The sequence below is a fragment of the Dreissena polymorpha genome, chromosome 4 (genome assembly GCF_020536995.1).
Source record: "Dreissena polymorpha isolate Duluth1 chromosome 4, UMN_Dpol_1.0, whole genome shotgun sequence".
NCBI classification, from domain to species: domain Eukaryota; kingdom Metazoa; phylum Mollusca; class Bivalvia; order Myida; family Dreissenidae; genus Dreissena; species Dreissena polymorpha.
Genome location: NC_068358.1, coordinates 113,406,918 through 113,431,613, shown reverse-complemented (window position 1 = coordinate 113,431,613; position 24,696 = coordinate 113,406,918). Strand labels below are relative to the sequence as shown.

At 33.0% G+C, this 24,696-nt stretch overlaps 2 long non-coding RNA genes across 2 annotated transcripts; one reads left to right on the top strand and one right to left on the bottom strand.

Moving 5' to 3' along the window:
• Positions 1 to 5,244: 5,244 nt before the first annotated feature.
• LOC127879790 (uncharacterized) lies at positions 5,245 to 6,303 on the bottom strand. The gene is made up of 3 exons (XR_008049239.1): positions 6,160 to 6,303; positions 5,768 to 5,859; positions 5,245 to 5,432 (listed from the first exon to the last, which is right to left on the bottom strand). It is a non-coding gene; the product is annotated as an uncharacterized LOC127879790 (long non-coding RNA).
• Positions 6,304 to 16,970: 10,667 nt separating this feature from the next.
• Positions 16,971 to 23,949, top strand: LOC127876714 (uncharacterized). Its single transcript, XR_008048043.1, has 2 exons — positions 16,971 to 19,567; positions 19,668 to 23,949. It is a non-coding gene; the product is annotated as an uncharacterized LOC127876714 (long non-coding RNA).
• Positions 23,950 to 24,696: the final 747 nt, after the last annotated feature.

Genomic DNA, 24,696 nt, shown 5'->3' with positions numbered 1-24,696 from the left:
CTGGATTTGCATCAACTGCTTTTCGCGTTACTTTTTGCCCTTTTTGCATAGATAATTATAGACTTTTGAAGCACATAATTACCCTAGTTATATTCACATTGCTCGTGCACATAGACTCGGTAAAAAAAACGAGGATTTCCCATGAAAACACACCAATTATAGCAAAGTCTCGTGATCACGGTAATGTCGATGCAATCATTAACTAAATACGTTATAATAAATTAATAATATAATTTATTTATACCTGAACATTTAACAAAACTTGAATGAGAAATCTGACACATTGCTTAAATAATACAAATAATAAATGGTAACAATATTGCAAAAACTTCATTAATTAAAGCTCATTTAGAAATGTCTAAATATGGTTCAGAATACCCATTTCCATGAAGGTAGATCGACGTAATACGACAACCAAACTTGTTGTTCGATATATGTTTGAACAAGCTCTTATGGACTATGCATTTTAGATTTATTGTACTACGTAACGAAAGGATACGATTTAGGGCTCACATCTATAGGCGATCGTGATTGATACTGAAGAATGTTTGAGGTACGAATGACATCGATACAGCTTCCTGACTAAGGTCTTCAATGCGATAAGTATGTTTACATTTCAACAGAGCAGGATGTATGTCACGCATAAAGAACCCGTCGCCGCGAAAAGTTACGGTATACACAATTGAGTAGAAATGTCTTATAATAGTAATTATATAGCTCATTTACACGTATAATGATTTTCAGAGTTATGTGGTACAGTTTCGTCGATGTGAAATTATGTGTTACAGTAAATTACAGTTCCTTATTCCGTTAAAAGATAGAACAATGAACTAATTTCTTTTTCTTAATGTGGTCGTGAAAGGGGAACTTGAGTTTAAATACAATAAAGCAGAAATATGTCAGAACAATTCTTCTAACATTCAAATAGTCCGTTCTTAAGAGTTTTATGGTCTGCAGAATTATTATTTGTTCACACTTTGTTGTGGTATGTTTTATTTATTACGCATGTCATGCTAATAAATTGTTACAGGTGTCGCGAAGGATAATACTATTTTTATGTTTCATTTTATTACAATCAGTTCTTCTACGATAATGCTTACGTTCAGGAACAAGAGAGCGAATGAAAAAAAATGCAGGTTCGACTTCAGGTCTGAATAACGGTATATCATAGACTATATCAAAATGCTTTATGTGAATATAATATCCTCACAGTTTAACATTATTCTCAGTTAATACATTAAATATCATGTAGTCATTGTAGCGGCTCGTAAGAACGAAACACAATGTCATAGTTTGATTTGAAAAAGCGCGATACATGTTTATATGAATATGTATGTTATTCCTTGGATCATAATCATCATCATCATCATCATCATCATCAGCATCATCATCATCATCATCATCATCATCATCATCATCATCATCATCATCATCATCATCATCATCATCGCCATCATCATCATCATCACAATCATTAAAAGTATATTCAGGAATGTGCTTATATATTCAACCGTATACATGATTATATATGCCAAATACGGTACCAACAACGATTATAAAAGGCAAACTTTCATAATAACTATTATATTTATTTTACTATTTTATCCGTTGAGAGAAAAGTGTTGAAACAAATTATCAAATAATAATGGTGTGTGTATACTATTGACAAGTTGATAAATCAATGCTTTTGCACTTCTTATCAAGGAAAACATTTATAAATAGTATACATACCTGAACAGTCAATGGACATACTTATTATGTTACCGGGACTGATTTGGGTCTAAAAAAATTGTTTCTGAAGATCAGAATTATGTTTCATTTAATTAAAAAACAGTTGAAGCATACAATTATTATAACTTAAAAATGAAACTTTTATTCAATACAACATATTCTAGACATGTGCATGTTTCAATTTAGAAAGCATTTTTAAGAGCAAAGGCTATTTATTATCGAAATTATGACGCAATGCATGATATATGGTAAGACATGCATTATTTATAGTATCTAAATTATATTTGTTTCTGAAATTAAACAATTACAAACAATGAATATTTAAAAGTTGTGCTACTTTGTTGGAAATACATGGGGTGTAAGAACATCATTAACCATTTCCATCATGCCCGTCATAATACTAATGCATTATAAAATAATTTAGTCCATTAAATTTAGATGAGAAACAATGATGATTTCAAACAAATGTGACATGTGAAGACCTTTTTTGTGCTCCTCATTACAAATTAGCATTAACCCGTAGTCATTTATATTGACACGTTGAGTACATGATGACACTTTGTGAAATTAGAAGAACAAATTCAGAGTCCAAGGTTATTTAAGTTTGGTTGTGTTATTTCAACGAAAAAACACACCAACCAATAAATGTAAAAAAAGGAGTATCGTAACATTTACATATTGTGTTTAATACACGTATCCCATCTTAATAGATACATATACGATTGCAGCTCTTTTCATATGGCCGGAAGAAGACATGCCTCTTATATAGCTTGGGCTCGCTGGAGATACTCTAATGTCTTACTACTAGACTCACTCATTCAATGATTTTACGGGATCTCATCTGCTGGTTATATTATCAGTATACTTGTTAACTTTTGGTGTTCTTTAAATCAACACCGGGAACATCTGATTTGTGTTAACCTATATTATTTGTATTATTAGTCGCATGGCGTTGTGTGCTGTTACTTCAGGTGGCTGCATAACAACCAAATACGCAACATTTCTCGGCAGTCGTTCAAGGGCTTGACTCAACTACGCGAACTGTGAGTAACAATAGACATTTGTGAGTCTTGAAAAACATGCGATCAATCTGTCAGTGTATAAATGTGTTAGTCTGTGGTCTGCTTGATAGAATGGAATAACTTTCTGTGTTGTTGTTCCTTTGTCTTATGAGTACCCTCTAGACAGCGTGTTTAAGTGCACTTTCTGGTAAGAATGCTGTTAAACAATGTTAAACAACTGTTACATATTCTGGCGGCTGTTCTTTAGGTTTTTGAATATAGACACATGCTAGTCTTTCCTATATAAAGGCATACGCGAATGTATTTTAAACAATTCATAGCTTATTTAAGATAGTTGATCAAGTGTTTCATAGAAGTATATGTATCGCTTTAATTGACGTTGTTTTTGTTAAATGTCTTTAGGCAACAACCGTCTCGCATCCATAGACGCCGGTGTATTGGAAGGAGTGCCGAACATTACCAACCTGTAAGACTTTTTCAGGCAACATTTTAGCACGATACACAATGTGAAGTAAAAATTTTGAGATTTTGTGATTTTCTATTTTGTTCCGATTTCACTAAAACGAGCTGGTTGCACTATTGCATAAAACATCATGCATTAATGCTCATTTTCCTGTAACATGCCATAGTCTTTTATGTTATACTTTCGTATCCACTCAGAAGATTTTTTAAGAGAGTTAATTTATTTAGTATTAAATACGAACTTTTCGTTTGTCGTTTATATATATCATGTCATAGGCTACAGGAATCAGTACAAACGAGGAAAAATCACATTTTCGTTTTTTGGTCATTTTGTAAAAGATGAATGCAAGCATAAGTCCAATCCAAAATTTTAGGTTTATATCAATAATAGTTTTTGAGATATTGAGTTTTGAACACATGCACCCTTTATACGATCTTATAGCTAAATAATGGTTTTCTATATCAATTGACATTGACAACAAAATCTTTTGTAAATACAGTATACATGTATTTACCGTATAGAATTCACACATAGATTCAATGCATTAGCTACACTGACCATGATTTTTACATTTTATGTGCGAACAAAAGCAATCATTTGAATACAGCGGTTGCTATGGTTACGAATTTACATAAAATACATTAATTTCATTAAAATTGTTTAAATATGAGGAAAAAAACTAAATATGTACTTTTTTGTCAAATATATGATAAAACTGCTTATAGTCAATGATCTTTGTTTCAACACGGTGTTTATTTAATACATAGTAACACAAAGAATCTAAGAAAATAGGTTGAGTTAAAGTGCAACATGTCCTTTTTTTATAAAAGATCCACATATTTTACAGTGTATTGATTTCAATCCATTTAAGACTTTGCACAACGTAAACATGATATATGTAATTTAATAGTGCCATACATATATGCTGGTAAAAATGTTAATGTACAGACATTTTGCTGATGGTAACCATGGTTAACATGGCAACAAATAGATCAAATATCCATTTTTACTGTTTTGAACAGCAAAAACACCTAATTTTATTAGTAAATCCTTTCCCATACATATCAAACATGAAAAAGAACACTATTATGTGACCACACAATTTAACTACAATTTGTTTACGAAACCCACTTAGTAAAACCGCCATAAATAAACACAAATAATAACAACATGTACTTCTAATTCAGAACAATTAAAGATGAACATGTATTATTTTAAGGCATTAAAAGATACCTTCTATAAATCAGTTAAAATAAACATAATACCATTATCATATAAATACAATTTAATTCCATCAACAGATAAGTACATGCCAAAATAATGTTTCCATAGCAACCAACATTCTTATTTTACATGTAAATGGGTTTCGCAATCATGGGTATGATGAGCTTCAACAAAACTTATATATTACCACCTGTCATAATAAATGAACACACATGGACAGTGGTTTATTTATTCGGCTAAATGTTTTGACAAACTTTATAACACATGTTTCAAGACATGAAATTTTACATTAATAGCATCACATCATAAGTTTCAATTTAGAAAATACCATGCCACAGGCCAATTTAATATTAAAATTTTCACACTAGTAATTGTTGCTGAAAAGTTCACCAATGAACAGTTTATATGGTAAACAATAACATATAACTTGGTTATCAAAACAAATAATCTAAGGCTATTTGACAAACAGGATCATACAATTTTCAACCTTTAAACAAACAAAGATAGGACAGGGCACATTTTTTTGCAGCTTCTGAGTTACACAGACAGTTTTTGTTGTTTTTTTTACTTCGGCTTGGGACAGGTAGCTTGTCTACTGAGGTCTGATTAAAAAAACTGCCATATTTCCTCAAAAAAGGTACCATTGTAAGGCAATACTGAGTCAAAGTCCTTTGATTCAGGCTGCGAAAGACTGGCTAGACATTGATGGTAAGAGGTCAGCACTCTTTAAAGTTTAACAAACAGTGAGTTTTAACTGTAGATGTTTCACTTGTTTTACAAAATACCAAGCCTGTTTTGCAGCATCAATGAGGAAATGTTGGTACTTTCAAATGTTCTTCAAGGGTATGAACAACTGGGCAAGAAAAGTTTTCCAATCGTATAGGTGCACAGGCTTCTCCAAATCACCAATCATGTGCGGCACATTAAGTCCAAACCTTGAGGAGGTGGATACAGTCTCAGCAACAGCTTCGATGGTCTCTGCATCACAAAGTCTGGAAAAGTGTGAGGCATGAACATTGGTTAAATATTGCAGAGCTTAATTTCCTTCTTAGAGAATGACAGTTTTTCAAACATTTGATAAGCTTGTGACTCAAATGTTCACAATATAACTATTTAACTAAACTAGTTTTTCACAATTCAGAACAGTTCTCAACTCATTTTTCACAAAATGAGGGGCCAAAGGCCACTTCACAAAGATGAGAAAAAATCCATGCATTAAAAACATTTCTTATAAATACCGGAAGTAATAATTTTGCCAGTGCTCATTGCAATATGTATACTAACATTATCAGATGGTAAATCATTATCTACTGATGAATATACCTACACTTTGACTTCCATAATCCAAAATGCCAATCAGGCTAGAACTTGATGTGGCCGCAGTCACCATCATCGAGTATCTCATTCGAGTGTGCAGACCTAATTGAAAATGGAAAGAATATTAACATATCATTTTCACAATCTGTAAAAAACCTAATTAAACTTAAACACAAATATTATGTCTATTCTAAGCCCTTCTTATTTGTTAACCAAACAAAAAGCATTCCCAAACATTTGTTATATTAAATATTCCATTGATTAATATGAAATCTATTTTAACATAGTTATATATAAATAAGGAGTGATTTTATTTTTTTTCCAAAATATTATCCTTTAAGATGCAAAAATGGTACCAAGTTTTCATGCAATAACATTGTATGCATAAGTAAAAGTTCTTACCAACACTAACTCTCCACAATGCATACCAAAGTACACAGTTGTTCTTATTTTGTTCAGCAGTTGTCAAAATAGAAAACTGCCTCTTCCTCCCCTAGGCCATAGTAATGAAGCTAGTAATGCACATAGCTAACAACAGTGTAGGCGCCTTTCCCGGGTGATTCACCAAGTAAAAACCTGTTTTTCTGCAAAAGAACAAGAAATGAAAATAAGAGCAAACTGACTATAATTGTTATTTGATACAAAAATATGTATTTCATATTTCACCTTAAATAATGACAGTCACACCAACACATTTTTGCATATTTAAGAACAATATGGGACATATAACTGATCTAGAAATTAATAATCACACCTACCTGTACCTTTACAGCAAACACCAAAGACTTCACATTTTTTCGCAGTCTTGAAGTAGTTTGGTCCAACCTAAGATATATTTAAGTTTTTAAAACAATTGTCAAGATTGAAAAGATAAATATCTTTCACTTAACGTCATAGCAATATAACAATATAATGCAATAATAATAATCATCATTAATAAAAATCATAATAATTAAGTGTCTTTATGAGTTTCGTAAAGTCTGAGCGTTATCAAGTGGGCTTTTATTACTAAATCCAATTCATCACGAGTGAGTTCATGGCAGTATTGTCTAAAAAAGAAAGTCAATGACATCGCTGCACGGTTTGTTATGAAATGAATAACAGCCACATGTTAGAATTTGGAATTTGTTTTGCTTTTCTTGTATCTTTAATTGTTTAAATCAAACAAGGAATCTCAATAGGGACAGACACTCCATCTGTCTCATTTAGCGCTGAATCCTGATAATTCTGTTTCTGAACAGTTTTACTCATAGTTAATGTCTTCATCAGAATCTGAAGAGGGCACATTTTCATTTTAATAGTTAAAATAAATTACTTGTAATATTATCATGTATAATGCTTGATGGTCTGTTTTGAAAATATTAATGTCAAGTTGTCAACCAAATCAACCACATTCAAATCTTCAATAAACAATATCATCCTGGCCCTGTGAGATTTCATATGGGATCGTGCTTGCTGAACTTTCTTTTGACATATTTACAATTTAAATAAGTGCGCCATTACATTTTGTAACCAACAACAAAGTTTTCGTAGCGAAGTTTTTTACTTCCGGGTTAACAGTTTCATTTTCAATGTTCTGTTGTGCCGGTGCCCGGTCTACAAAATGCGCACATACCTCGTGATTGGGAACCAGCGACAAATCGGTATAGTGCATGCTGGGTAGCACGAGTTTGTACGCTCTCTAGTGCACGGGACGTTGAGTTGAGTAGATGTGTTTATGTGCCTATGTCCCAATGTGAGTATTGTGTGAGGAATTGTGAGCCTGTATATTTTATATGGTATTGTATTGTATATGTGTGTCTGTAACTGTGAGCCTGTAACTGTGAACCTGTGCGTGTAACCCTGAGTACGTTAGTAGTTCCAGGGGGTTAAGCCTGTGCATGTTAGCCAGTGTCTAGCTGTGAGCCTGTGTGTATTGTATTTTATTGTATTTTATGTGTGTTCAACACGTATTTACCTGGAAGTCCATTCCCAGAAGATATAAGTGAGTCTGTGACTGTGTATGTGAGTCTGTGAGTTGCCTGTGATTGTGTCAATGACACGCATTTCCCTGGAAGTGTATTCCCAGAAGAATATGTGTATGTAAGCCGGTGACTGTGTGTTTAAGTACGTATTTGCCTGGAGGTGTATTCCCAGAAGTACATGTATAGTGCCATTTCGTGACGTGGACGAGCCGTAGCCGACGAGTGTCCACCCGCCGAGCCGACGAGTGTACCCGACGAGCCGACGCGTGAAGCCGACGAGTTCCCTCGAAGACGACGAGGACGTTTGGTGCCATCCTGACGAGGATTCCGGTTGATGCCCATGTGAGTAGTCTTGTATATTATCTTTGCTAGCGGTTGGGATAATTGTATTAAAACCCACGAATAGCTAACTGTAAAAACACTACAGTTCTCTAAATAGGACCATTGTTTACCAAAATTCATGATTGTCAAGTTTATTTAAATATCTTACCTGATTTTAACTACGATCCTTCAATTGAAGAAATTATTTTCAGGATTGATTGACAATTTATTCCAAAGGAACTCGCAAACAAACGGTGAACAATGTCAATGCGTAGGCTAATTAATACACGCCATTTTTAGTAGAGGTCGCTCAACAAAGCAACGGTTACTTCCAACCAAATAAAAAATTATAAGTGTACATTGTCGATCAGAGCTCGGGGGCATTTCATTCTTCGAAAATATGCATATATCTCAAGTTTTAATAGGTTTTTAATAATATAATTATAACTTTATTTCCATTTTAATAACGCCGCGCTACAATCACGCGTAGCTTAAAATAACGTCGACCGCGTTTGTACTGATTTCTGCTGACGACGTCACATATATACATATATATATATATATATATATATATATATATATATATATATATATATATATATATATATATATATATATATATATTAACATCTATATGAATACTGACATACACCGTCACATACACAAAAACATTCCCATATACAGCTAAATATATATATCCTAAATAAAAGCATCTTTAAGTATACATCAAGAATACAGTTGTTATAGTGAGAAGAAAAGATCCGCACAAATAAAGCAGCATCAATAAATCAAGTAGTATTCCATTCAGCTTCAACTTTGTCAAGCATATATAAAAAGAAGCTTACTATGGCAGTTTTAACAGATTAATTGCTTATATAAAAATAGTATAGATATTTCATTTTTGTAAATATTCAGTCGCACAGCCAAAATTATAGTCATAGTGCGTGCTTAATCATAAAAACATGGCTTACACAGGTAGTTTTAGCAGATTAATTGTTCAAATGAAAATAGTATAGATATTTCATTTTTTTAATAAGATTCAGCCGCACAGCCAACATGACAGTCATTGTGCATGCTTAATCATAAAACATGGCTTACACTGCCAGTTTTAGCAGATTAATTGTTTAAATACAAAAGTATAGATATTTCCTTGTTTAATAATATTCAGCCGCACAGCCAACATTACAGTCATAGTACATGTTTAATCATACAAACACATGGCTTACACAGGCAGTTTTAGCAGATTAATTGTTTAAATAAAAATAGCATAGATATTTCATTTTTTATAATATTCAGCCGCACAGCTAACATTACAGTCATTGTGCGTTCTTAACAATAAAAACATGCAATAACAAGCACACAAAGTTAAGTCAATGACCACTTTTTTGCAAACAAATAAGGGTACGATACGAATAGCAATGACATATAAGGAGTGACAAATAAACATCAGCTTTATTAACAAAATCATTCAATAAAAGTTACAAGAAATATTCATTGGTTTTTATTATTTCAGAAAAGGTTTATAATAAAAGTTACTTGTTTGCAAATTTGTATATTGTAAACACATGTTGACGTCATTTAAATCAGATAAGGACTATAGTCTCGCTAGTGGTTCGTGATGGTTAAAGTAATCCAATGTATCAAGGTGAATGACCACATGCTAACAATAGACTTGTTGGCTATCGCCCACTATAGGATGTATAGTCTGTTTTACAGATTGACATTTATATGCTTTTTTATAGACTGTTTAATTACTTATTTGCTTACAGGGTTTTTCTTATATCGAATAATGTATCGAGAAGTGCATTTCTGTTATATATCAATCATTATGTTTAGTCTGGTTTGAAAATTGACATATATATGCCGTTTTATAGTCTGTTACATTGCTAATTTGTTTACAAAGTATACTTACATTGAATAATGTATCGAGAAGTGCATTTCTGTTATATATCAAGCATTGTTTAAAAGGAAAAAAAATCAACAAATGTTATAAGTTAATTATAGGGTATAGTTACAGAAATTAATAGGATATAGGATATAGTTGCAAATGTTTTTGAATTACAGAGAATTGTGTAACTTACAGAAGCGTATACTATTTAATTAGAATATCATACCATGTTTCAGTGACATGGGGTCCATACATGGTAGCAATGGTTTCTCTAACGTCCACTCACTCCCGTTCTTCTGAAGCGCCTGAATTCTTCAATCACATTGTTCACGTTGTCGTAAATGTCAAATTTGATGCGCTCATCGGCAACAGTTTGGCCATATACAGAACCGTTAAAATACCAGGTAAATATCTCAACAAAGTGTGTTGTATCTACAGTCGAAATGTTCAAGGGTACACTACTCGTATTTGATTTCTTGAAAACATAATGCAGAACAATGCCCTTGTTCTCACCAGCTAAACTCTCTGTTTGTACTATTCCAGTTCCACACGTTTTCTCTAGTTTCTCATAAAAAACAGAAGGTATGGGTTATTGAACAACAAACAACGCACAGAGCCTAATGTTATAAACATGGGTTGACGATATTTGAAATATTTCTTTGTAATGCAAGTTTATTAGGCGCGATAGCATATTTGTAAGAGGAAACTGTCTGCATTAGGTGGCGCATTCAAATCAACTCATACGATAGGATTTATTAAAGTTCAATAACTTTCACGAAACATGTGTATTTTATTTCTTTGTTAAATTAGCTTTGTATTTCCATTCATTTGCCCTATATGATTATATTTGTGGGAAAAACATATTGGCAACCGTTAATAACATGTCCAATTACATTGGAAACGAAAAACTATAAATATATAAACACAACTCTAACTTTAACATCAATTTAAAATAAAATACGTGTCCATTGAAATTTCAAAAACAATAAATCGATATGTGTATGTAAATCAATTTTTTCTACCATTGAGAAATTAAATGGTATTTAAATTAAATGCGTTTTAATTCCCTTTATTATTGTTTAATTTCAGTTACAATTCTAAGAGGTTAAATTTTATTTATACTTATATGTATCATTAATATTACTGGGCCAAGTATGAAGTTGAGAGCTCTAAAACCGGTTAAAACACCCAATGCTTTGCATTGACCGTTCCAATGCGGTGACACCAGCTTTATTTATATATGTGCTTATGTTGTTTTGTATTTTGCTGTTTTTTTTTACTTTTTTGGCCATTGGCCACTTGCATGAAAGGACTAACAAATTGTATATAATGAGACTGCAATACTGCTTCAGTAGTTTGAGTTACAATTCTTTATATTGTGTGTGTGATCAAGTGTATAACATACTTACAATCTCGGGTGATAAATGAGGACTGCTGGGAATAATTGTAAGTGTTGTTATTGCTATTAATTATTTCCTTCAATTATTAACTTCTATTAATGCATTAATTACTTAATCTTAATTACTTCCAATTTAGCTCACCTTGACATCTTAACAATAAGATATGCATACTTTGACATCGGTAGAGATGATGTTACAACAAATTATGAAGACTATAAGAAACATGAACATGTTATTTATGTAGACTCACCATTTAGGTATCATACTGCTATCCAAACCCAAGTAATTAGTCAGTAACTGTCTCTCTATTTCTAACAACAGTGACCTTGACATTTTTGTCCGACTCGCTTTAAGACTGGTTCCATATTAAAGTAGTCTATCATGCGATCTGGCTATAAAACAGACTTAGGTAGGGAAGTATGCTCATAAAGATTGACAACATGTTTGAAAAAGATAAGATTACAACTATTTAAAATAGAGAGCCGATAATGTTTATTTTTCCATTTATTTTATAATTAATGAGTCATTCTTGCAATCTGCCTATTTAACTTGGCCAATTTAAACTTCCCAAATGCATCAAAGGTCAAATGTCATGGTTCCAAATCCTTTTCTTTTAACAGCATTAAACTCTGGAACTCTTTACCTGAGTCACTCACAGAGGTCAACAGGTTAGAAGGCTTTAAGGTTGCCATTAAAAGTCATTTAATGAATAATATTTAATTTTTTATATATGTGTATCTTTTCACTTTTAATAAGCAGATATTAACTTCGGCTTAGGTTTTTATTTTTAATAATTATTAGTTCATATTTCATAATATACATTTTAGCAATATATTTAATTTAGATAATTCATGATACCTCATATCATCAAATTACAACTGTCTAAATATCTATGTGTTGCATACATTATCAATTGATCTTAGTTTCCAGCTCCTGTCATATTTTCTGAGCACTACTGTGATAATTAGTTTGATCTCTTTTGAACGGTGATATATATTTTTTATTTCATTAAATAATTATTTTACTATGAACATAGTTATGTTTAAGGTCAACATAGTTATGTTTAAGGTCTGCCTCTTTTTGTCATGCCACCAATAATAAGGACCACAATGGAAATAAGGGCTTGCACTTTTTTGTGTTATCCTTGGTTTGGTGAGCATGTCATAGTTTATTGTACATGATAGAGTTTTTAATAATTGCTTATTATTTTATTCTATGTTATGTTGTGAACTGTGTATATGCTTCCTATGCCGAAATAAATCTATCTATCTATCTATCTATTTTAACAAAATTTCATGATTCAACCTTTTGAAATATATAGCGGGCATTATTTTCCTTAAAATAATATTAAAGCTTAATATTTTCCTTAAAGTGGCCGCCCGCCGCGAACTTCGAGACTACGACCGTCTCACCTTAATCACGCACGTCTTATGATGCACTGTAGCAGCTAAATGAGTATTTAAGATTCTCGTGGATAACCCTTAGACTAATTTCCTTGAAGTAACATATATTACGTTATTACGTTATGTATATATGTAGTGCATTCACAAATAACTTACAGAGATTGCGCAACAAATATTTAATAAGCAGACATAGCGTGTACGGATATCTTATATCTAGTCTGCTCTATCGATTACGTGCACCATTCTCATTATGATATGGATGGTGAATATGTAGAGTTAAATCTCTCATTTTCATATTTTGGTACAGTGACACTATCTTGAAATTGAATTAACATTTACTTTACGTAACTTTAATAAATTATGTAACATTAGTTGTTTCCATACAAAGACATCAATGCACCATTTCACATTTTATTTACTATTATGAGATGCGATTTAATGTATGGCTTCATACATCTGACCGATCTCTGAGCATTACTTACCTTAATAGAATATCAATAATGCGTATGTAATGTTATTATATAGGAAATGTTTGTGTGTGATTCATATGCGGGCACACAGCATGTTGATGTATTCTTTGGCATAGCTAATGAACATTACCTTGCTGATTTAATTCAATTAAGAATCGTATCGTAAGTTATTAAATTGGAAATATTGAGCATTCGCGAGGTTGAAATGTGTTGTTCATTGTTTGCCTCCTCGCTATTTGATTTATAGCATAACAATACTTACGCCTTGTCCGTTTGATCTGTCTGTTCGAACATGTAATGAATTTAACGACAATGCTATTTGGAAATGATGCAACACAAATTAATGTACTTGTGCTGTTTTTTTTTCGCTTACACATTGTGTTTGCTACGTCCATCTGAACATTTTTGTCTTGTTTACGATCAGCAAACCATGGGAGGATTTAAGGGGAAGGTGCCTCGTCCCCAAAGAAATGTTTTGTAACGACCTTTTCTTTCAATTTAAAATCCGTTTTCAGTAAGATATAAGTTCGTTACTGTTGCATGTCTCTTTCATTTAAGTGTTTATTATCGTTACGCAATAACATATGCAACATTAAATCCATATTCTGATATATATTTAAACATTCATTTTTAAAATGTGGTAAATGAATTATTGTCAAACAGACACGATTTTTTTCGTCACTGGCCTAAATGTCATGTTTTATTAACACATCATGTTTAATTGGCTGAACTCTTCCGGTTTAAGTTACGCATTTCAACATCTATATTACCTACTTCCGTCTGGTGTTTTAAGGTTTGTTAATATATCCATATGTTGTTTGAGGCAGTTGACGACAGACAGCTGTACATAGGATATACACTGTTTTGTTGTCGCGAGGCCCGTTAACTTCTTGATAAGGGCACTTGCAAAGCTTCGAGTTTGATAACAACACAATTCAATTGAAAAAATATTCGCGTTTGTGTGCGTCATTATTGAATTAAACTACACTACATACATGTGAGTTAAATGACAACTGCACCAAAACGAAGAAAACTTGCCTCTGATAAAAAAGCGAATCTCAGACGTTTTTCATTGACTTATTCAAAAGAACTAACAATGTATTTCAAACGTACCTATTAATATGACTTATTCAATGCGTTTTTTAGTTTAATTTGTTTTGAAGTTTGATTTGTTTAAGAACGATTCGTGATGGCTAAATAGTCCACTCGTTACTTTAAATCCATGAATGCCCGCGCCAGTAAATAGCTTCATGCATCGTTATCAAATGTCAAGTTATATCAAGTTCAATGTGGAGCTAACACACCGTTCAGCGACAGTTACTATGGAAACATATTTTGCTCAGTCATAGTTAATATTTATGAGCATATATGAATGCTTGAAGCATATATACACATCCGTTTATATGAACGTGTTGTTTAAGATATAAAGTGTCTACATTTGTATTATTATCATATATCAGTATTTAGTGATTATTAGTAGAGCATATGCGTGTTGTATAAATGGACTTTGTTTGGGTTTTTCATATACTTAAATGGTTTCACACTTTCTGTACGTACAGCGCTAGCTTGGTAGGTTATAATAGCTTTTATGCATATATAAACCCGATCAAAAGTGTCTACTGGGAGTTTAAAACAGTGTTTGTAAACTTCTACTGATCGCTACGACAGATATGCACTAAACTAGCATATGAAGGTTTTGATTTACGTTACACGTTAGTCGTTTTATGTCTTCAATGGTACATGTAATTACGATCATTTGCGACTGTAATATTAACTGATCTACTGGACAATGGTAATACTTAAGAGCCTTGTGAAATGCGTATTCTGAATATGTGTATTTTTTAGAGCAATATAGCGGTCATTAAGAATCCTGTGGTATAACAATTGCCCAATATTTCAACTAGTGACGTTCTTTTGAACTCCATTTGACTCGTTTTTAAAATATGACTACATATGGTGAAGGCAAACAGTCAAACTAAAGTTGACTTGATTATCTTATTTGTTATCTCACTGAATCCAAATTTAAAAAATGCCATGATACTGCCAAAACATATTCTGATTAAGGTGTATCATGATTTAGTTCAGTATGTGGTTTCTTAAGTGGTAACATGTTTTGTTCCAAGATAAACCTGTTAGCCAAGTTTCATCAAGTTTTTTTTAATGAAAGCTACTAGAGTTGAAACACGTTTTGTACGTCGAATAAATCTGATGACGTAGTTTTGACCCTACTTTATCTTTTTTCGAAGAAGACCGATTTATTACCCAATTTCATTAAGATTGAGCTAAACTGTCCTCTTTATCGAGAGGTAACAAAGTAAACGTTAACAATGCACGACGAGCGATGCCGAACATAGACTGATCACTTCGATCCAGGGTGACCTAAAAATATTTAGCACATGCACGATATACAATAAGAAAGTTGAGCCGCCTATATAGCTAAGTACGCATAATTTAAGTAAGACACACCTCCGTATATTGATTATCAGTGGTAAATTAGTTTAAACTTTACAAACTATGGAGCTTCTGACAACGATTTGTCATACAACGCGCTTTCTCTCCAAGTTGATCGCGTGTTGAAAGTTGTACATAAATATTCTGAACATATTGAATATAAAGTTAGACTGTATTTCGGGACGGTTGCAGGTTTATACATAAATACAAACAGACAGACACGTGTATTGCTTAAATGTCTTTCCTGATACGTAAATATGTGTTTACTTATATAGTCACGTCATTTATTTCGCAGTTTTGGTGATAATATAGTTTATGTTTGCGCTTAGTCGAACGCAGGTGTTCACTTCCTCAAAAGGCGCATTGCTTGTCTTAATGACATTTTAAACTTCCTTTTTGCATTTAATATAAAACATATAATGTAAACATGTGCATAAGCAATAACAAAGTTATATCATGCAGCAATAGTAAGCTCAAAAACATATTATACAAGATATGCTAGTTTTTAAATATTTGTTGACCTTATGTTTTTCTCAAGCTTTATAAGTTGTTGGTTTGTGGGTTCTTTTGTTTTGTATGTTGTGATAAATGTTTTGTTTAACATATACTAATTAAAACTATAGACACGTTGCATAAAGTGGGGTAGATAAACAACTGGACTAGATGATGAAAATTTAATGCGTTTCCATTTGTGTTCAAAAACATGAAGTGTATCGTTGTTGAGGGCTATTTCCCACTCAATTTGGATCTTAAGTTTTTAATAATTTATAAAACAGTCTAAACTTCCTGATTTTTGAGATAACATTGAACAAACGCAATGTGGATGACGGGTTGGACTGGTTTAATACAATATATTTTGTTCGTCATATAGCACGACAGTAAATATAACTTCCCTGAAAGGGATATGTTCAATTGTGATCAAGGTTCTCATCACCTTATCCATGGTGGTCCTTTTGTAAAGCTTTAATGGAGGTATATAGCGATGAAGCAAGCAGACTGTGCTCGCTTGATATAGTACAAATAACGCACAATTCAAATGTTCAATGTTAAAGGATGTAAATCACATATTGACTTATCACATGCTTTGCCAGCTTGTGTGTTAGACTGAAACATAACATAACATTTTCCACATAAAAGTAATACAGAGCATTAATATACATATGTGGTAACTGTGAATTCATGTCTGTTGATAATTTATCATCATTTAACATCGATATATGTTAAAAGTGCATGCCAGTTTAAGTTCACTGACACTTTGTGGGACGTTTATAATAATAATTGAAATACTGAATTATGTTCAGCATGCAGTAATAATAATATATAATATTTTATGCACACATAAAAGATTTTATGTCATTGTACGATTTCTTAATTGTTGAACATTATATTGGTTCAAGCCTTATATTTAATTACTTGTGTATAACCTCAGTGTGGGGTCACATGGGCTCTTTTGACCAATCAAATTCAGTGTTGGCCATTGTGGCCCTTTGTATCCTTTTAGACTAACGAGGAATCCAATATGGTCGAAATTAACAATTACGCTCTTAGGCGATACTTCCAAGGATTAATTTTAATAGGATATGATGCCGTTTCATTCCGTTTATGTGAAGGATTATCTCTCGTTGTACGAAGACTTACACCAATGGTGTTATCCCGTGTGATACTAAGTTTAAAGGGCAGTTGAACGAGTACACATGCTTATCACTATCAGTGCCGTGTGCAGAAAACTTTGCGACGTATACGCAGTCTACCGTGAAAGGTTTCCAAGATGGCGGCGCCCACAGCGTAATTAGCGCATATCGCCAGTCACTTTTTTTATGCTGATCAGCTACACAGTTGTCGCTGCCCTGTATCAGTCATACTGATTCAGTTCAGATAAGTATTCAAATATCGTGTTAACATTTGTGCCTGACTTTAAGATCTGGCTGTTTAAATTATTATTTTTTCTGCCTTTTTAAGAATGATGATCAATTCGGGTCAGCTCTATATATCTTGTATATTTATTATTGTCTTATTTAATTTAAAGTTCAGCCTGGGCTTATACTTTATGAATATTTACGACACATTTGTATTGTCAGTTTAGCTGGGTTTCCCACTGTCACATTAACAGATGTCTTCACGTTTTTATGAAATAAACAATGAAACACCCTTTCATTTTAGTCTATATTACCATACCTCATTTATATGGTCAACGTGTGTATTTTAAAATTCTTGTGATGTGTTTTGTTGTGCTATTGTTGTTCATGTTTTCTTTATGGCAATTATTTGGTCGTAATATTTTCATTAACATATCCTTGTTAAGTCTGTAACTACTAAAAACTATAAGTAATTTTAATATTCTTAAAAGCTTCATATTCATATATATATATATATATATATATATATATATATATATATATATATATATATATATATATCTTATTTGTATGTGGTGTGGTGTGTCTTATAGTCACAATGTAATTTTAACCTTCAAGTTTTGTCTTGTAGTCACATCTGGTCAGTCTATTTGTGACTTGTAGTCACAATAGTTCACATAAGGTTATACCCAAGGAGTGTCCGTAAAGGTGACCGGTAGCTGCAGAATCCCCCAGCCCGAGCCAGAGAACAGAAATATCCTTTCACGTATCCTTCAGTTAATGAAAAAGCGTGTCTTTATGATGCCAAAAACTTGCTGAAGTTTCTTTCTACATTTTTATTTATCAAACTATTTTCCATTATTATACTTTCATTAATGCTTCATAAGTGTAATATCTATCAATTTTAATTTTTTTATATCAATTTTATGTACAGGTATATGTTTTGTAAACACATTTTGATTTATATAATTATATACATAGGTGTTTCATCAAATAAGCAAGTTTCAGGTTTCAAGTATTTGTGTACGTATAACATTTGTGCTCATTATAAGCAAGACATATGTATTTGTATCTATCTAAAACACACTCTAGTGTTATTGTCACTAAAAGCCATGCTCGCTATTTAATATACTATCATTTACCGGTATGTGTCTTTACGTACTTAAGTCATGAACAATGTGAATCATATTCACAATCTTGAACTCGTGGGTTATATACTGTATGAATTATAAAAAAGCGGCTCTTCTTAACATTTGATTATGTTTTCGACTCACAGTATATTTTACAATAGGATTTTGGAGACAATTATTTATAATCTCTTTAGCAATATTAATGTAATTTTTGTTATCTGTCATTATATTTTCAAGATTATACCAAGTTTAAATCATTTTAATCATCTGTTCTGTATGCTGCTGGTTTTATAATATATGCACGCTGTTAGTTATCATTTCAGGCCATGCCTACCTCTCAACACCGCAATACAAAGGACCTGTCCGCTGGCTGGCACTTCCTGTACAAGTACTACAAAGGGGCGATAAGGCACGTTCCCAGCCCTTCCTTTGAACACTACATTAACCTGCCTACCTCTCAACACCCCAATACAGAGGACCTGTCCGCTGACTGGCACTTCCTGTACAAGTACTACAATGGGACGATAAGGCACGTTTTCAGCCCTTCCTATCGAACACTACATTAAACCACGAAGGACCAGAACGAACAATTACGGCTAGAAACAGGAAGACTTCACTCTTCAGAACATTGTGTTTTATCTAGTGATCTTCAGTTTTTTAGTTTTATATGTCATACTTATACATTTTTAATGTTATGTCCGATTATAGTTATCAGCTCGGGCTGATACTAATGGTTAAGTTCTCTCCGAAGTAAGTATGTATATGCCTGATTAAAATTTTTTCAGTTTAGACTGATATTGATGTTATAGTTCTCTACGAAGGAACTATTTTTATGCAGGCCTTGATTATATTTTTCAATATTCGGCCTGATTTTGCTTATACCGTTCAGGCTGATATTGTTGTTATAGTTCTCTACGCAGGAACTATGTTTATGAAGGCCTTGCTTATTCATTTTTCAATATTTGGCCTGATTTTGCTTATACCGTTCAGGCTGATATTGTTATTATAGTTCTCTACGCAGAACTAGGTTTATGCAGGCCTTGCTTATTTATTTTTCAATATTTGGCCTGATTTTGCTTATACCGTTCAGGCTGATATTGTTATTATAGTTCTCTACGCAGAACAATATTATAGTTCTCTACGCAGAACTATGTTTATGCAGGCCTTGCTTTTATATTTTCCATTATTCAGCCTGATTTTAGTTATACCGTTCAGGCTGATATGGATGTTATAGTTCTCTACGCAGAACTATTTTTATGCAGGCCTTGCTTATTATTATTTTCCAATATTCAGCCTGAGTTTAGTTGGACCGTTCAGGCCGATATTGATATTTTAGTTCTCTACGCAGAACTATGTTTATGCAGGCCTTGCTTATTATTATTTTCCAATATTCAGCCTGATTTTAGTTGGACTGTTCAGGCCGATATTGATATCTTAGTTCTCTACGAAGGAACTATGTTTATGCAGGCTTTGCTTATTATATTTTACAATATTCAGCCTGATTTTAGTTGGACTGTTCAGGCCGATATTGAGATTTTAGTTCTCTACGAAGGAACTATATTTATTCAGGCTGTGCATATATTTTTCTATATTCAAACTGATTTTCAGTATTCCATTCAGGCTGATATTGATGTATATTCTCTACGAAGGAACTATGTTTTATGCAACCCTTGCTTATATTTTTCAGTATTCTTCCTGATTTTAGTTATTCCGTTCAGGATGATATTGAGGTTATAGTTTTCCACGAAGGAACTATGTTTTATGCAACCCTTGCTTATATTTTTCAGTATTCTTCCTGATTTTAGTTATTCCGTTCAGGACGATATTGAGGTTATAGTTCTCTACAAAGGAACTAAATTTATGCATGATTTTCGTTATTCAGTTCAGTCCATGCTTATATTTTTCAATATTCTGCAGGATTTAAGTTATTCAGTCTAGGCTGATATTGATACTATAGTTGTCTTCGAAGGAGCTATTTTACCTAAGTTGGGTACCAGATCAGGTCATGAATGTACTTACATGTTCTGCCGATTCAGATATCTGGACATGCCATGCATATATTTATCTTTTAATTTCTGCCCAGTCAGGCATCGTTGGGGTTTACACTACCCCTCTAACTAAACTTATTTCTATTTCTTATGACCAAAGTTTTTAACTTATTTTCCCTGTTTTTCTTATTGGTATGTGCCAATTTTACCGTATATGCCAATCTTAACGGGTAGTTATTCTAACAGTTCTAGTGTCAACACATCTTTCCCATTATAAACCTGTGTGTTGGCGTATTATACGAATAAAATTGCCTTCTGCCCGATAATCTTCATCTCCCAAAAGATGCTTCTGGGTCTAAGATTTTGAAGCTACTGTTGGGCATATTAGTTTTTCATATCTCTGTGTTAAAGGGAATGTCGCCCCACAGGGATCTGCCACATCCCTATGTAAATAATCATGCTCCACTAAGTCACACCAAATAAGATCAATACGTTTCCTAGGTTTTGTCCTCGAAAGCCATTACATATATATTTTCCATCATAATCCATTACCCTTTTTACTTTGCTTACTCATAAGCGATAATCGTTAGCCCAGTTCTTTCACGTTTTAAATCACGGGCTTGTTACCCGAGCTGTTCCATATGGTTATTCCCACAGATATTCCTCTGGATTATTGGTATTTGTTGTATATGTCTCTTTAACTGTCTGCCAGTTTACATCTGCAGCCCAATTGTTTATTAAATTTTGATTGGTCGCTCTTTTTCAAGTACATTCCGAATCTTACTTTTGTCAAGGTTTTTCATATTATGTATATATGTTAACTGACAGTTTATTGTTCTAATGGTCTTTTACTCATTTACTGGTACATGTACTTCATGCCAATGCTGGTTGTCTGTCGGTTCCAAACCACAGCTCCATAGTTGTACTACACAGTACATTATTGCTTTCCCTGTTTATGTGTTACAATTATTAATTTGCTTTTGTTGTGTTGCTTGACTGTTTATGTTTAACCAACAGTTTAACCCCGCAGGTAACCTTTTACCTATTACCAAGGTCTGTTATTAAGGCAATGTTTGTCTTTTTTATCTCATTGTCTGATAGTTTAAGAATGCAGTTCCATTGTTTTACTATATGATTGCTTACTCCTGTATGGGTACATATTTTTACTTTTGTTGTTCTGCTGTACAATCTATGTTTACCTGATAGGTAAAGGGTGCAGATTGTATTTAAAATTTTACCAATACCCTTTATTCAAGCCAATATGTGTTAAATACTTTTCATATGTTGTCTGATGGTTAAGGGCAGCCCCTACATTGTTTTACACTGGGTTCATGATATCATACTACTTAACCACTACATTTTAATATTTTGCTTCGTCAGGTTCTTGTACATTTAAGGTTAATCTTATAGTTTAAAGCTGCACATTCATTTTCACCTCTTAACAGGTACCTGTACTTAGTCTTAATTCCAAAATCTGTTGTATACATCTGTTTGGTCATCTTGTTGGTTTAAGGCCGCAGCTCCATTGTATAACATATTATTGTTTACTTTCTTATCGATACAGGTAATTTTTCACCTATAACAAAGGCCTGTAATTAGGGCCATATCTGTTGTATATATCTCCTATGCATGATGGTTTAGGGCCACAGATCCATTGTTTTCCTATATTATTGCCTACTTTTTACCGTTACATCTTTTTTATATTTATTTTCGTTGCTTTGCTTTACAATTTATGTTAACCTGACAGTTTAAGGCTGCAGGTAATTTTTCATTTATTAATAAGGCTGCTGTTTAAGGCAAGTATCTGTTGCTTATATCTCCTATGTTGTCTGGCGGTTTAGTGCTCGGATCGGGGATTATACTATATTATTGATTGCCTACTCTTTTACCGGTACGTTGTCTTATTTTATGGTGTGTTGCTTTGCCGTACAATTTATGTTAACCTGACAGTTTTAGGCTGCAAGCAAACGTTTCACCTTTTACCAAGGCTGTTTATTAAAGCCATTATTTGTTGGATATATCCCCTATGTTGTATGACAGTTTAAGGCCGCAGATACATGTTGTTTTTTTTTTCTTCATGATTGCTTACTCCTTTAAGTGGGCATCTTCTTACTTTACTTTTGTTGTTTTGCTGTAAAAGTTACGTTTCCCTGACAGTTAAAGGCTGCAGGTAGTCTTTCACCAGTTTTACTAGCGCTTTTACTTTATACAAATATTGGTTGTTTTATGTCTGACTGGTTAAGGTCGCAGCTCCAATTATTTACATATAGGTCTAAGTCAATTTTGTTGACAATAAGGTTAAGCAGTTCTTATTAACACTGCTTTTTTCTGGCAGTGTTTTTCTTATGGAGCATACACATATAATTAAGTTATGCTTATTCTAGTGATCGTTGAACACCAATCCTATTGTTTTCAATTAATTTACTTCACTAGGTTTTATAATTTGTTATTAATTAGCAGATGGATGATTTAAGCCTAGCTTATAATGCTTATTTGTCCTTAATTTTCACATATCTGACCTTAATCGTAAGGCTACGTTTATATTCATTCAGGGGCAACTACCCCCTTTTCGAATTGCGGTCCTCTCCCGTACTTCATGGGCGGCGGGGTTCCCGTTCCGGTCCCCTTTGTGGCGTGTTTTTACCACCCATTATGCCTTTCTGGAAAGAATCTGTTCTATTTTTATCTTTTTTATGGCATTTTATAATAAATGCCCGTTTTCAATCAACAATATTGTGTTTGTTCTTTCCTTCAAGTCATACGAGTCCGTCCGGTCTATGACCTTTTCATTACCACCGAGGACAATACATAAATAATATTTTATGCACACATAAAAGATTTTATGTCATTGTACGATTTCTTAATTGTTGAACATTATATTGGTTCAAGCCTTATATTTAATTACTTGTGTATAACCTCAGTGTGGGGTCACATGGGCTCTTTTGACCAATCAAATTCAGTGTTGGCCATTGTGGCCCTTTGTATCCTTTTAGACTAACGAGGAATCCAATATGGTCGAAATTAACAACCCACCTCCACCCCTTCTCCGCCATAAGGTTTTGACTCCCGTACTATGTATGTTTTTACCTGTGTGTAAAACACATTTGTTTCTTATTTTACTGTTATACGCATCAAATATTTTTCTTTTATACTTATTTTGGGCGTGTTTTTCCCGCCGTCATCACATTCAAATTCATGTTTTTGTATGTGTATATACGCGTGGCGTGTTTTTACCACCCATTATGCCTTTCTGGAAAGAATCTGTTCTATTTTTATCTTTTTTATGGCATTTTATAATAAATGCCCGTTTTCAATCAACAATATTGTGTTTGTTCTTTCCTTCAAGTCATACGAGTCCGTCCGGTCTATGACCTTTTCATTACCACCGAGGACAATACATAAAATATTACTATAATTGTGATTGTTTTCATTTGAGCATAATTTAAATTGAACACGTTTTGATTTTGTTTTTGTACCCATTCAATCTGTCTTCAATCTATGCTTACGCTTAATAATATGTATTGTTAATTGAATGTCGTTAAGTTACGGCAGTTATGAAGACACTGCAATTATGAATATAACTCTTACTTGTGAAAACTCGTTGAAAATGACAAAAACAAGCTTTTAGAACACCCGATAAACTTTCGGACTTCTTTATTAAAACACGTATATCGAGCCGGCCTTTGATGCAATGCACATCCAAGCCTCACTTCTTTGTGAACAAGTTGACTAACCCTATTTTATTAAATAATGACCCCTTATTTACATTGACCATTTAAAAGTTTTTCTTTTGCGCAACACAATGTCTCACTGTTATGAATAATTGACAAAGTATTTCGAAATTCTCAAATGCATGCGTATAGTACAGTACGAACAGGATGTAGAACACATACACGACGTTACTTTTAAAACTGTTAATGTATGCTGAAGTTTCAAACCGAACAATTGTCGGCACAGTCCGACAAACAATCCTGATACGAAACATGTATATATATTGCCCCCGTTATCCTCACCGACTCTACGTGACATACATACACTATTTACGCTAGTGATTCTTTCCGGAATGCA